Here is a 16,895-nt window from a genome sequence, read left to right as displayed (position 1 = left end):
GTATTGGACATTATTCTCGGATTAATTTTATGCCAATACCAGAAATTTAGTAATGAACGTTGACAATACAAAAATATTCTTTTTGTTTTTTGACCCAAAGGGATAGTGCTATCCCATTAAAATTTAAGACATGATTACAACACAATTACATAAATGGTGCCAAACTAGGTGTATTTCTCCATTGACCAAAACCTTGATCTTGAGAGAGTAAGGCACAACAAACTAGTAAATCCCCTGCATAGCCACCACCAGTGGCGGAGCCAGGAATTTAAAGACAATGGGATCAAAAAATAGCTTTCAAAAATCGATACACTTTCATTTATAATTGTCCACGACATGTTCTCATATTTTGGAAACGTCGTATTACAACATCATTATTAATAGAATCATATACCTCTTTCTCAATGTACACAACCAAACTATCATTCAACCATTAATCACCCATCCTATTATGATTTAGATTCTTCACAATTTTCATCACCGAAAAAGCTCTTTCAACTGAAGCAGTCGCAACAGGTAAAATCAATGTTAATTTCACTAACAAGTACACCAAGGGATACTATCTATCCCACTTTTTCTCCACCAACTTTGGTGCAAGGCTATTAATTCCTTTCAATGCAGAAAATTCATTATGCAAACGCATATCAAAAATATAATTCTTCAGTTCATCTTCAAGAAGTGTGAGCTCCATATCAGAAAAATCTTTTGCGTAAAATTGAGCAAGTTGAACTAACTTTTCAATGTCAAAAGCTGAGAATGAGTCATCTGGGCTTAAGCATGCTACACAAAGAAGCAACTATGTACTTGTCTCATTAAAACGACTATTCAACTCTTGAAGTTGCTTGTCAATAACATCAATAAAGAGATCAACATGGTAGTGATGAAGGTTTGTCAAATTTTCAACTCTACGATGTGACTTCCCTCGAGCTACAAAGATATCATTCATATCAGGAATATCAATATCATGCTTGCCATAAAAAGAAGAAACTTTATCAAGCCAAACATCCCATCCATTATCCCTCATTGTTTGTAGTTATTGCTTACATGCTTTGACTAAAGCCATAGCACTCACTATATCGATATCTTTCTTTTGCAATGCATGTGACAACACATTTGTGATTCCCAATATTTCTTTCATCAGAAAAAGACTAGAGACAAAATCATTGCAAAAGATTCAACAAAATATTTGCTTCACCTCTTTGATCAAGACTTACACCATCATCTACAATCATCTCAAGAACCTCAATTACAGAAAAGAACATATTAATCAAGCTTACCAAGGTACCATAGTGTGAGCCCTAACGTGTATCACTTGCACGTTTAAGACTAGTTTCTTGGTTCAAGCCTTGCCCACTTGGAAGCTCATAATTTTGAATAGCTTCCATAACTTTGGCTTGTTGTCTTTCTCTAACCATGTCTTGACGTTTACATGATGCTCCGACAATAGTAACAACATTATTAACCAAGCAGAAAAAATAGTCAATTTGAATATGATTTTTTGCCACGGCTACAAAAGCAAGTTGAAGTTGATGTGCAAAGCAATGAATATAAAATGCACTTTCATTTTCTTTCAAAATAAGTGTCTTAAGGCCATTAAACTCACCTTGCATATTGCTAGCCCCATCATAACCTTGTCCACGCAATCTAGATATGCTTAATCCATTTATAGAGAAGAATTGATCAATTGCCTCTTTAAGTGAAAAAGCAGTGGTATTAAGAACATGTTTTATGCCCACAAATCTTTCAACTACTTGTCCGTTGGTATTCACATAGCAAAATACAACTGCCATTTGCTCCTTGACTGATATATCACGTGATTCATCAACCAAAACAGAAAAGGAAGCGTCATCACCAATATCAAACATGATAGCATTGGTGGTTTCACATGCTGCTGCATACACAAGATCTTTTTGAATTTCAGGTGATGTTAACTTGAGATTTTCAGGAGCAGTTTTAAACACCACATCTTTAATACCCTCATTATGATCTGCAAGAAACTTCAAAAGCTCAAGAAAATTACCCTTATTGCTTGAATCTTCACTTTCATCATGACAGCGAAAAGCAAGACCTTGTCGCAATAAAAAGCGAATACAATCAAGTAATGCATTCAAACGAGTGCGATAATTAATATGTGCTCGATCCGACTGCTTGTGGACAATTGTTTTAATATGTTGATTCTGATTCATTAAAGTTTCACAATGAAGTAAAGCTTGGTTGTGAGCACTATTAGGACCTCCAACATGAACTCGAAGTCGACATTTTTTCTTCCAATTATGAAACCTTTTGCTAGTAAAATTGTCATTACCTGCTTGCTTCGAAATCTCTAGCTTGAAGAGATAACAGCTTCGACAAAAAAACATTATTTTTGGATATGCTATACTCCAACCAAGTAGGAAAGTCATCGAACCATTTCGGATTGAAACGACATTGTACTCCTGCAAATGACGTATATGGAAATTGATGGGTTCAAGGTTGAACCAATTCCCTTTGTAAATAAGCTCTTAGGACTTGATCTCTAATATTTGGATCATATTCTAATATCCGGAGTCGAAGCCCAGGATCTCCTGGAAGACTTGCCAGTATAATTTCTATGTTATTTTCATTTGAACTTTCAGGAATATCCGTTGTAGACGGTGAGAGGTTATCTTCGGTTAATTTTCCCTTAAAATACCTCTCCATAACTGTTTTAAATAATACCATAAAGAGTCAACAACATAATATAAATTTGATCAAATTAACAGAAGCAGAGTTCACATAATCACAAACCAATACAAACCCGACAAACCTTAAGATAAACCCCACAATTAATTTGTAGATCCAGTTTGCAATATCAATCTGAAGCATCACTCTGCAGAATCAATTTGCAGCATCACTCTACAGAATCAGTTTCCTACATGCCATGTTGACTTTAAGTACTATCGGTGATCTCTATTCACTGCTGCGAGATGAGTTTGAGACAACTGGCAAGCAGGATGTGAGCTATGCACATTCACTAACTTTGATTTCTAGGAAGGTTAGTGTTTGCAACTCAACTTTGCCAAGCATCTTGTGATCGATGAGTTTTTACAACCTTACTTTGCCAAGCACCTTGTGGTTGATGTTCAAATAAATGACTAAATGCCAACCTATATAAGTGGATCTAATGCCAAAATAACTGCACTGCTTATCATGTCAAACCATTAGTACAAACTTCGAAGTAATAAGAACATAATCATATAAATCAGAGTAGTAGAAATTCAAAATATATATATCTTAAAAAATGAAAATTCTTAGTATTTCTGTCCTAAATTCTGTCTATTTCGTCTCAAGCCATGTGGAATGTTTGCTTTGGAACAAGGATACAACGAAGCCCATCGAAAACAATGTTTGGAGGAATACGCAAACATAAATGTGTGGCAGATCAGTTCCCTTTCTTTTGACATCCGATTTATTGATGCGATTTGAAAGATGAGCGAGTGAGAAGCCACTCAACTCGGCTTCTGTTCAAGGCAGTTGCAGCTTTTCTTAGGAGGTTGGCATGGGTTACTTCATCAACCGTAGCAGCAGCGTCATCTGCTAAGATTTGTCCCTTTTTCTGTTACATTTACTGCTCGAACCAAAGATTTATTTAATGTTGTATTCTACTTCGGATTGTTTAGAGCATAGCTTGAGTAGATTATTCAACATGGCATGCTCCATAGTTGCACAATTGTGTTGGGAGTATGATTAGATCAATTAGCACTATTGACTAACTGAAATGGATGGAGCCGAATTTGTGCTACTCGTTTGTATTTTGGTATGGATACTTTTTATTGACTAATTATGTATTGCTAGGAAGACTTTCAAAAGTGAAACTCCCATGGACTTTCCATCACATCATGTTTTTGGCACAATTCTCATGCAAACATCATAAAATAATGTGCGAGAGACATGAGTTACTATACTCCTTTCTCCTTATATCTAAAAAGAGCTCCTGAACGAATCCATAAGAGATGGACAAAAAGTATGATTGGAGTTGAATTTTTTAAAGGAAAACTAATGAAAAGGGCTTTAGAACTTTGAGTTTTAATGATAATGACAAAATAAATGGTAAAGTGAATAGTACCAGGATTGACTTTTTAGTGTAAAAATGTGATTTTTCATTAAAGTGAACAATACCGTGAGTTTTTCGTTAAAACTCTCTTTTTTGAAATCCTCCTTAAATTCTATTTGCGAGCTCATTTGAAAAGCCCAATAGAGACGCTCTACAGTTTGCCGTTCACGTGCCCATACATTAGTAATGGTTATTAAATAGGATTAGTAGTCTCTAAGAAATTGAAGGATTGAGCAATACTAAGAAGGCAGCATTCCTCATGCACAGGTTGGACGTGAAAAATGAGTTTCCAACTTTGAAACCATACCAAAAGTGACTGAAATATAAAGCTAGAAATTGTTCCAAGTTTTCGATAACAAAATATTGCAAGTTCAATTTCCGATATCGGACTAGGTTTCAAGTTTTAATTTTTAATTATGTCCCCTGGTTGATGAAAAAAAACACTTTAATTGATTTTTTTGTCGTCAAACTTTAATTTAATTTAACCCGAATGTTATGAAAATTTGTGTACGGAAAGATGATCTCTTTGCACTCTAGCTAGCATCTATTTTCCATTCCAAGGAGTGCCAAGAAGAACAAGAAGCTGAAGAAAATAGCACACAGAGCTCTCTTCTTCTTCTTCTTTTTTTTTTTTTTTTTCTTTCTTTTAATAGAGCAACCAAAAGTATCTCTATAGTCGTTATCAGATTCGTAGAGTACTATGCCATGCAACCAGCCTTGAGAATTTGAGGGCACTAGGCAAGCCTTCAAATGGGACTCTGAGTTCTCCAACTCCTGCCGATTTATTCACTAACATTTATAAAAAAAAAAAAAGAATTCGCTAAATACATGAACGGACGGTTTTCCGGAACGTGGAGAATAAAGTGCCTATTGAATGGTCAAAATAGCGTCATTGGGCAATATTATACGAGTCTTTCCGTATCCTTCAATCAGGTTGGATGGACCTGAGAGGGTTGTCAAATATGCATTCTTAGGTACGAATTTAGTAAAATAGATGCGTTCACACAAAACGGTGTGCGTGGTTGCACCAACTAACTTTCCTTTTTCTTTCTTTTTCTTTATTCACACAATTTTAATTCATATAGTAGTTGAGGTGGAAGGAGATCATATATCTCGACGGAAAATCGCCCAAAGGCGACAAGGTGGATGAAGAAGATGGCACGAACAACAAGTCATTCAGGACCCTTTTGTCTGGGTTAGCGCAAGCTTCGGCTTAGCGGCTCCAATGCGAGCTGCATGCTCAAGTTGGGGATTTGTTGATCAGGCCCAGTCTAAAGTAGACTAGGGCATTTAAGCCCATTACGAGTTCTAGGGTTTCAACATCCTTTTTTTTTATTTCTTTTTCTTTTCTTTATTCACACATATTTAATTCACATACTAGCAATATTATAACTATAATGTATATACAATTTATGTAGTATCTAAAATTCGTAAAACATAAAGTTGGGTCATGCATTATGGTGAAGGTTCACAATCAAGGCTGAAAAAATATTAAGATAAACACCGTTGTTTTGGAAGAACCTGGATTGCATGATGAATATTGTGAACCGGGTTCTATCTTCAATTTTGGCTTTCCATTTCCAAAGCTTGTATCATGTTCAACACCAAAATAAAATAATAATTAAATTAAATTAAATCGAATCAATAAAAGTATATAAATTATTTTTTAAAAAAATCAAAATTTAATCAATTAAGAATATTTGAAATGTAAAACACCCATGATTGAAGATGAATGATTTCCACGTCAGATTCATTTGCGCAGCGGAGGAGCATGCTAATAACGTGCACGTGCTATGGCTTATTTAATCTAACAAGGGGGAGAGAGGAGGCGCAGCAGAGACAGAGTAGAGAGAGATGTGTTTGTAGTGTTGTGTAGATGATGTGTTATTCCCCTACGCAATGCATTTATTTATATAGTAATAAGGGAGGGAAGAATCTTTCTCCTCCAAGGAATACAAGTCCTAATAGCGAAAAATAACTAGTATCAAATATAATCTAAGATTTACACAATCACACTTTAATTCAATGTTAACGTGACAAAGAGAATAAGATCAAAAGATAAATCTGAAAAAACAAGTTAACTATAATGCACTTGAACGTATGGAAAAAACCTGAAAATTATTGATAATATAACAAACACTTTAAAGTCCTATTTATAATTATGTCTTTGAGCCCTAGAAAATCTAGGAGTTCAAATAAAAGAAGTAAACAAATAAATAAAATACCAAAAGAGTCCTTAAACATTAAAACCCTGATAAAACATTGTAAAGGTGAAATTTGGTTGAAAATTCCAGAAGTCACGGCTATGTCGATCTTATCTTCAAAACGGTGGATCATGAGCTCAAATCTGCAAAGTTTTATTATTGCTACCCGTTTCGACTTAAATCTTCAATACGCCTGAAACATTCTTCTGTGATGTATCTCATTTCATGTCACTTCTATAATTCATTTCGTCTGCCTCCAGAATCCCGAGCAATATTTGTGAATTATCATCGCACAATATACATATCATTCGCCTACTCCTATTCCTACCGTAGAGAGAGTGAGATCATTTTTCCTATCATTCGTTACCTTAATTTAAGAGGGAATGAGGGATGGTGCTAAACTTGTCAAAATTAAACAAATAAACCGTAAAGAGACTATTAAGGGCAAGTACCATGCATGTAGTAATTAAGGAGAACACTAGGGAATCAAAGAATGAATTCTAAATCTAATTTATCGGCGACAAATCTATTCAAGGTATAAATATTAAATTAATTCACAAAAACACTGATGACCGTCATTTCCATTTTCTTCCATAATCTAGCTCATTACAAAACTCATTCAACCAAAAGCCACGAGGGTTATTCGAACTTAGAATGAGAAAGTTTATTTAAACCCATGTAACATCTTTCTACACCCAATTTAAATTTTAAATATTAATTATCTTTTTTATCCTATTGCATAATTACCATCTGTACAACTAAAATTTATCAATAAACCACACACTATGATTAAACCCTACCATACGTTCATTCCTGCTAAAACCCTAATAGCTTTTTAAAGAAAAACAAGTTTTTTTATCAATGGATAGTGATTTTGAAGTTTTGGATCTTGCAACTAGGTATGACTCGACTTAAGAAAATATGCAAAAATGTAAGTGTATCGAAGAGTTCATACCAAAATATTTTCTTATACGAGATACTTACCCTAAATTGGTGATGCAAAATCTCAAGAAATAAAGTTAATTCATTTTAATTTCAAATGAGTATTAAAATTTATAAATATTTTTTACAAAATTTAATTCATGGACACCATATAATTATAAAATAAATAAATAACAAAATATGTAAACCAAAAAAACAAAAAAAAAACAAAAAAAACAAAAAAAAAAAAACAAAAAACAAAAAACAAAAAACAAAAGACAAACCATTGAATGCATATGCTGACATTAATTAAAAGATTTTATGGAGTAAAATAAATTAATTTTTAATCTTGTATAAGACATATTTTAAAATTTTATTTTATTTAAGGATTAAAATCTAGTTTTCTATTAAATTAATTCACAAAAACACTGATGACCGTCATTTTCATTTCCCCGCATATGCTAGGTTATTAGAAAACTTATTCAAGCAAAAGCCATCCCATAAACCGGGGGCCATTAGAAATTAACATTAACCTTAGTAGCAGCACCGACGTAATATGTGATGGATATGTCTTGCTTAATTAATCCCTAGCCAGACCAGACAAGTTTGCATCCCCTAAGGCTAAGACCAAGACGGGCTGGAAACGCTTGATGCGTGCGGTACGCTAAAAAGGGCCCTTTGGCCTTGCGAGGGGATTAACAATTCTCCGTCTTGATTACCAACACTTCTCTAGTATTCGTCCTTTCCTCCACCACGACCACTTTTACCGTCAATACAATCGCCCGTCACCCCTACCAAGAGCTTCTGTCAACCCGAAAGAGTCTTTCTCTATCCGCACGGAAGGAGGCTGTTAAGGATAAAGAAGGTCCACCAGATTAAATTTTAGCTTAGCTATTAAGATAAGATTGTTAGCTTAGCCATTAAGATAAGGTTGTTAGGAAATGGAGTTAGTTGACAGCCATTAAGATAAGGCTGTTAAGGATAAAGAAGGTCCACCAGATAGTTTGCAGCATCACTCTGCAGCATCACTTTGCAGAATTAGTTTGCGGCATCACTCTGCAGAATCAATTTCCTACATGCCATGTTGACTTCAAGTACTATATCAATTGAGCATAATTTATGAATTTTTTCAGGTTAGTGTTTTTAGTTGTTTATGAAATATATTAAGTCTAATACCCAGACCTCCTCCTTCCCCAATCCATTCTATTATGCAATTCATATTTCATTTTACTTGTGATTGAATTTGTCTTATTCCTTTATTTTCCATTTGATTGCCTTATCTTTTTCCTGCTACAACTTCATCATCGTATGTTAAAATCTTATATTGTTATCATTCATTTTGGTTTAGAATTACAATACAGGAATTAATTAACACGAGTGAATTGATTCGATTTTTCTTATGATGGTTTCAAATTTCCCACCCCTCTTTCACTCAGATTCTCCTCTCTCCAAATTTAAAAACTCAAACAAATAAATAATGAAATTTCAGATTAGAGAAACTTACTAGAGGAAGGACGCCGAGCCGGAAGAATGCAACCTGGAGAACAAGAGAGATCATTGGGTCAGAAGAACGCACCTGGAGAACAAGAGAGATCGCTGGGTTCTGGTGTGCGCTGGGTTCTAGTGTGGACTGGATTCTGGGAAAAGTCACTTTTCTAATAGCATGAGAAATGGGTTCCGGAAAAAGTCACTTTTCTGATAGCATGGGAAAAGTTACTTTTTTAATAGAAGAGGGTAGGACTGGAAAATTGAAAGTTTATTAAGAGGGTCAAATATTTTTTTATTAAAGGGGTCAAATATTTTTTTAAAGGGATAACTTATAAATCTATTGGGGTCAAGGGAGCCCAATGCCCCCACACTGGCTCCGCCACTGACCACCACACCAATACAGCACACAAGAACTAGCAGTGCAAAGCTGCCACAATAGATCAGTAATGACAAATCCTAGACCGAGCAACATGCAGAGCCATCATAAAAGTGAGAACACACAACTTCTAGGTGGCACAAACGAACACAAATTACAACAAAGCCAATAAGAAAACCACCGACGACTCATCACCACTACAAAAAACAGGGCAGCTCCTTCTGATCGACAACAACGTCACCGTACCCTCGAACGATCTGCAGCACCGCAACCTGAGTAAGGAGACCCGCTGCAACTGCAACCATGGAAGGCTTATTGGCCACAGATCAAGCTATAGGTCCGCAATAGTTCCACACCACGGCCAAATCAAGGGGGATCGAATTTGCCATGCATTTGAGCATACGAGGTGGCTCAACCAAAACGGCCAAGGAGTGCCCAGCCACCACGGAAACCAACACAAGAAGTTGGCTTGTAAAGGGTTTGTAGGAGTGAATCTAACTGGCATGCATAAGATAAAATTCAAGTAGATTAACATGCATGTAAACAAAAAGGGCGGAAGCAAACTAAAGTGCTACAAAACCCTCTTCAAGATCTTGGTCCTATGGTTGGTATATTCATTTACTTTAATATTAAATGGAATATTATAAGTTATACCTTTGCATCTAGCTTTGAAGCTAAGCATGTAACTCCTCCAACTTCTTTCTCCTTGCTCCAGCTTGTGTAGCTTCTCCTTTATGCACCAAAGTAGATACCCCTTAATATTTCGACACCTCCTTGTGTGTGGTGAGTGTAGGATAGAGCAAGTGTGACATGCTAGTACCCACTTGCTTTATTATAGGAGAGATTTTTCAGTGTGGTCACCATTTGTCCCGGTACGAATGGTGGGACATATGTATTAAAAAGTTAATAACTTTAAAAATAAAATTTACCACCACTTAAATAAAAATACATGATGTACCACTTATGTACCGGTCACAATGAAAAATTTATCCTATTATAGGGAGGGATAGGGTGGAACGTTTGGTGGTGGCGATGGTGTTTCTCTCTTTCTCTCTTTCTTCCTTTTCCTCTTTATATTTCTGTACAAGTTGTTCCTTTTGAGTACCAATACACGGGGAGAAAATAGAAGGAAGAGAGCTAAGAGAACTATTAAATGCAAAGAAAAGTGAAGTGAAAGAAGATTACATCCTTAAACTTCCAAGAGAACCAGCACTTTAAATCTTTTGACTTGCACTATCACATGAGTTTGTTTTGCACTTCATTTGTGAAAATAAAATAAGAACAAAACCCACTAACACTAGGTCAAAACCAACCGGCCATAGCAATCATATGGGCCTTTTGGGCCACTACTTGATCTAGTTCAATTTGTCTTGGGCCCAATGTCCCGGTTATCCCAAAAGCATTTCAAAGCCCAAGGTAGACTTTAAACCTCCATTATAATTAAGGATATTTAGTCAAAGGTTAATAAAATCTTTACTAATTACCCATACATCAATGGTCTTTTTTTTTTTTTTTTTTTGACATAATCAATGAAATATTTATAATAATTATACAAAGGTCAATAAATCATGTCACATGGGTTTAAGCTTGTTAGAGAATAACTATTATACCCTTCTCTCTTCATTTTATTCCATTCCTTATCTCATCTCTTCTTTCATCCTTATGTACTTCATTCTCTCCCGATTCAACACCATCCAAACCAAAAACAAAATTGGTTCTGTTTTTACCATTTGAATGCTGACACTATAATGCAGTTTCTGCTTTGTGCTTCAGTTTTTGCCTTTGGATTCAGACACTGCATCGAAGTGTCTATTTCTTGATTCAATTCTTACCCTTGAGTTAGACTTTGCTTTTCAAATGTCTATTTTGATTAGCCAAACCACATCTAATGTTGGTTCTGTTTTTAGCATTTGAATGCCAACAATGTAATGTAGTTTTCGTTTTGTGCTTCTGTTTTTGCTTTTGGATTTAGACACTGCATTTTTTTTTTCTTTTGTCAAACATTATAAAATTCATTAATAAAGAAGGCTAGTACAAGAGATGGATAGCACAAAAGAAAGGCAGCCCAAAACAAACAAGTAAAAGCACAATCCAACATAATAGAAAATACAATGATAAGAAAAGAAAGAAGATAGGCCAAACAAGAGAAAAATCCAATTGAAACCCTAGATCTAAAAAAGGAAAAATGTCGCATCCTCCAAGCTAGTTGCAGCACCTTCACAACACCAACACCATCAAAAAGACGAACCAAGGAACCAAATGGATGAACGGAAAATGAGGGTGGCCAAACCACCCGCACAGTGAGTACTGCTATAATCCTACCAAATAGTGCAAAAAGCATTTTAAAAGCCACCAAACGCCAGAGTACTTCTCCGAATGAGAAACTTGAAAGAGCCATCCAATGAAACGAGTTACCAAGGGTGATGATAGAGGATTCGTGAAGAGGAACAACAACTGGGGAGGAAAGATGCATAATAAACTCAGAGCAAAATTTAGACAAAATCTCAAACTGAGACAAAAGCTCAGAGCACACCACCAAAGGATAACAGATGCTACTGGAGACAAGGGAAAGAAAGAAAATCGGAAGGAAAGGAACTATATAAAAAAAAATAAAAAATAAAAAAAAAATAAAAAAGAAGAAGATATACCAGGACGAAGGGAAGGAAAGGATTTGAGGGATGAGTTAGTGGGCTAGAGGGGAGAAGGAAAATGAGGAAGAGAGAAGGTTGCCTACCAACCCCAACCAAAGAAGGAGTCGGCGCCGAGCAATTAGCTTTGGGGGGTTCTGTGCAAGAAAAGGGAACGGCTAGGGTTAAGAGAAAAAAGTTCTTTAAGAGCCATCATTCAGACACTGCATTGAAGTGTCTGTTTCCTGATTCAATTCTTACCTTTGAATTATACTTTACTTTTCAAATGTTTATTTGATTAGCCACATATAATATTGGTTCTGTTTTACCATTTGAATGCAGACACTGTAATGCAGTTTCCATTTTGTGCTTCTGTTTTTGCCTTTCGATTCAGACACTGAGTTGAAGTGTCTGTACCTTGATTCAATTCTTACCTTTGAATTATACTTTGCTTTTCAAATGTCTATTTTGATTAGCCACATCTAATATTTGTTCCATTTTTTCCATTCGAATGCTAACCCTATAACGCAATTTCCCTTTTGTGCTTTCTTTTTGCCTTTGGATTCAAACAATGCGTTGAAGTGTTTGTTTCCTAATTCAATTCTTACCTTTGAATTATACTTTTATTTTCAAATGTCCCTCGTAGAATGGCTTTATTAAGGGCCAAAATAGAGTTTTACTTAGCAAGTCAATTTGCTTACTATTGAGGATGTCCTTCACCTCTTGAACAATCATGTTGAAGGCAGTCATGTTGCACCTAAACTGCACGTGGTTTAGGTGCTTAGCTTTTCGATTATATTCCTTTCTATGTTATTTCCTTTTTGTTTTTGAAGTACTATATTTCGCTTGTTTATGTTTTCCTTTAACTTTTATTGAGGACATGTTGTCTTACCGATATTAATACTATATGTCTGAATCTACAGAAACTATTTGAATATTGATGTAAAACAAAATAACAAGAAACAGACACTGCAAAAGTGTTCTAACTAAAAGAAAATAAAACAAAAAATCTAACATCTTGTATGCGATTTTTTATACTAGCACCCCACATTAAAATTTAACATTAAATTACTTATTTACCCCACTATGCAATGACAATTTTGACCTTATTAGGTTTTTTTTTTTTTTTTAAATTCTAAATAAGTTTTAGCATATTATTTATCTTCTCAACTATCAAAACCCTCCCACCCTCCATTATTGAACAAAACCCCAACCAACGAAACTACAAACATGTTGATTGAGAAAAATTGTTTTTGACGAATGGAACATGAAATTGATGTTTCGTAAGCTTCACATGAGGTAAGACTTCGTATTTTTCATTGTTTTAGTGATTTCGACAACATCAATAATTATTTAATCTTGCGTTTGTTGCATTATTTAAACATCTATATTCATATTTATCTTTTAGGGATCACAAAGATTACATAAAGATTTAAACACCTAAATTACCACACCAAATATTAAAAACAGACGAGATGAGTTTTAATGGTGGAATTGAAAACGAACCCACGTATGATTTGTTTTCTAGCAATCTTGCAAGAGAATCATATTCCTCAATAAGACTTGCAATACGATAAAAAAAACACATCACAGTAAAGAACTATGAGGATCATTAGGAAAGTTGAATGGATTCATATGGCAATACTAACTGTGACTTAAAAGCAGAACAATGTCACTGTTAATAACAGATGTTATACAATGCACAATAGTAATGAATGTGCAGTCAGTAAAGTGTTGTTGAAGGGTCTGCTAGATCAGATGTGGGGTGTATGTACAAAATATAAGGTGTATATTGAGAATGTGGGGTGTGGGGTATTATTGGAAAGTATGTAGGGTGTATTAAGATAATTTTTAAGTGAAAAAGTAAATGTGGAGTGTATTAAATATGTGAGGTTTATTCAACAATTTGTGAGATGTTAATATAATAAGTCTTGTATAAATTCTTTTTAATTATCTCTAAGCAATATAATTGTCATTCTATTTTTGGAAAGGTACTCTTGTGTTATCACATCTGACACACCCCGACCGAGATCGGAGCGTGCTGGCCGTCACACGAAGGTGACGTAGCCATGTGCACGTGCGGAAGCTAATAAAGTAGTAATAAAAAGTACGAGTAAATAAAAAAAACAACTAGCACACAATGTACTAACAAGTGCTAGTAAGTGAGATACAATTTCAGAGCAGGTCTAGGGCAGTCCAAATGAAAAATTGCGACAAAAGTACACCCGCAGGTGACCCTACGTTGGTGAGTATCTGTCAGAAAAGCCGGGAGAATCCTCTGGGAAATACCACCGAGACTGCTAATCAACTAGAACCTGGAGGGGCGCAAAACAAAAGCGTGAGTGGGCAAAAACAAAGCTTTCGAAAACCATTTATAAAATACTTTCTAACCCCTCGCCGTAAAACCTGTATACTTCCCAGGAAATATATACACATAAAACATATGCCAAATATGCTCAGAGGTATGTCAATCATACTCGATAATATGCCACGCCGAAATCTCATAACGATATGCAAGTGCCCAGGTATAAACATATCAATATCATATAATCTGGCAGTCGGAGTCACCTAACGTGACCTGTACGACTGCATCTAGAGCTCAAATCTCAATCTCAATGTCTGAACCTGCCCACGAGTCGGAACCACCTAAAGTGGTCTGTACGACAGGCCTGGGTGTAAATAAGTGCTACGATCACGTGAAGACTGGGCGAATAATCGCGGGTCACCTACGAGTCGGAACCACCTAAAGTGGTCTGTACGACAGGCCTGTGCACCTACCTTGAATCCAAGGTGAGCATAAGGTGCGGGAGGTGAACATCACGTGAAGGACTGTGCCCTGGCCACGGGCGGGAGCACTAACACCGGGGGTGCAGGTTACGAGCTCTCTAACTATCTCAAACCACTTCTGAAACATAAACGTGAATAACGCTTACCTGGCACTTACCTGTGCATCCACAGCACCCAATATGCATATGTATATGCAAGCCACTACTAATGCATGCAATTATGCATAGACAGTAATAATAAAGCGCATGGCATAACATAAATAACCCCCTTTTTTTTTAAACAATTTCTGGGAATATAAATGTATATAGGTATATACGGAAAACAAAAGCCCACTCACTGGTATGTAGAAGGGTCGTAGCCCCCCTGCCTCGCGTGTGCACGCTCGTCCTCGGGGTACGTGTCACCTATATGCGAAATAGCTATAAAAACGTTAACTTTAAAGCACATAACCAATTCCTCGTAATAACTTCTCATACATTGCTCAAAATGGACAAATGAATATACCAACGTGCTCTACACAACCTCAGGATCACAATCATATTTTTAAAATAATTTTTGGACCTCTCACGCGCCCCCACGCGCCAAAATAGGCACGGACCTACGCGCCCCCACGCGCGGCCACGTGCCATGCACACTGACGGTGTCAATTGACGCCGTCAGGAATATTCCGTTAAAATTCCGGAATATTCCGTTAAACTTAACCGGATACCGTTACTGCCGTTAGGAATATTCCGTTAAAATTAACGGAATATTCCTGTTTCTTCTCCGGCCTACCCTCGCCGGACTCCGGTCGCCGGACTCCGGTCACCGGAAAACTGGGAAAACTTTAAACTCACTATTCTCCTTCGTTTTTCATCTATTTTTCACGTAATTTATACCAAAATGAAGCCCTAAACATAATCTACCACGTTGGACAAGTTTTAGGGCCTAAAAACAACGGAATCAAACTTTCCAAAAATATGAAAATTCGGCCAAACTTACAGTTCGTGGTTCCGACGTCCAATTCCGTCCAACGATGCACTCCCAAGCTCCTTGGGACCTCACCAACACATCTACAAGCTTCAAAAGTCCAAAAACTAACTAGATTAATCTTGCATGAACAGTGACTAAAACGGAGCTTGTAAAATCGACGTGAAAACGTCGAAGTCCTTACCTGAAAATGGTACCACTGGACTCCTCTCAGCCTCACGAACTTGATGGTGTACTTGGTTCCCTCGATCTGTTAAGGTTTGAGGGGTTTTGGGGTTTGTCCGTACGTTTTCAAAGAAGAAGAAAGGGAATGGAGCTCGGGGGAGAGAGAGACAGACAGGGAAAAGAGACAGAGAGAGACAGGAAGTGTGAATGTGTGTGTGTGTGGCCCAGCACATGCCACAACACACAAAACAACCAATAATGTCAAAGAACGAACTAGGGGTAATTTAGTCATTTCACACGTGCGTTTCGATATTTCCGGGACGGGATGTCACAACATCTATCTTTGAGCTTATTAAGAGTAACCAATCTATTTCGGAGCGTAAATTAAACTCAGGCCTACTAAGGCCAACTCCAATGATTGAGGTTATGGGCTAAAAATTTAAGTTCTAACTTAGAAACAGCCATTCATCTCAACCCAAAAGCTCTTTAACTTACCTCGTAGTATGATTATAGTTTATGTTAATTCCAACTAAGTTGCCAGGCCCGAGGTCCAATGTTTCTTTACTGATCTAATTTGATTCCATATATAACTGGTCTGATTTAGCATTATCTTTCCTCTCAGAATCTTGCTCGTTTTATAGTTTTCTTTACATTTCAAGTGTACTGTACTCTTCCTTCAGTTATGGAAGAATTAATTGAAACATTTTTTGATTCATTCCTTTCATTGTTATGTTTTAGGCAAGCGCGCTAACCAAAATAAAAAATTTAAATGTCCTCGGTCATCAAGGTATTAAAAGAATCTAAAAACGGCAGTCTTATTTGATGCTCAATTTTGTTGTTTGGAATTCCGATCTCGCGAAACATCTCAAAATTACTGCGCAAATACTGTTTGTTGACAGCCTCTAAAATGACACGCCTACAAGCTTCTTTCTCTCACGTATTGACAAAATAGGACCTCTTTGGAACCATCACAATCGATTATGGGTTGATGATTACTTCAATACTAGATAATATCATACGTATATATCTATATCATTGTACTTTTTTTGGGAGAAGAAGCCTGTATTATTGAGATGAGTACTCAATCGATAAGGTTTTTAATATTTCGATTCGATACCGGAACTTCATATCTCATCCTATATCCCAAGCATGCATGAAAATCAACTCGAATTATGTTATGGGAGTGGAAATACACTGTGAAGGGAACAACTGATATATTTTATATAGTGCAAGACATGAACTGTGTACATCATATCTTTGAAAGATACGTCATTGGGATCGAAGAT

The 16,895-nt window shown here is 36.2% G+C and overlaps 1 pseudogene; it reads right to left on the bottom strand.

The window, feature by feature from the left end:
• Nucleotides 1–796: 796 nt before the first annotated feature.
• Nucleotides 797–2,186, bottom strand: LOC137736084 (uncharacterized; annotated as a pseudogene).
• Nucleotides 2,187–16,895: the final 14,709 nt, after the last annotated feature.

Source organism: Pyrus communis, chromosome 6, assembly GCF_963583255.1.
Source record: "Pyrus communis chromosome 6, drPyrComm1.1, whole genome shotgun sequence".
Lineage (NCBI taxonomy): Eukaryota > Viridiplantae > Streptophyta > Magnoliopsida > Rosales > Rosaceae > Pyrus > Pyrus communis.
This window is presented reverse-complemented; position numbering and strand designations above follow the sequence as displayed.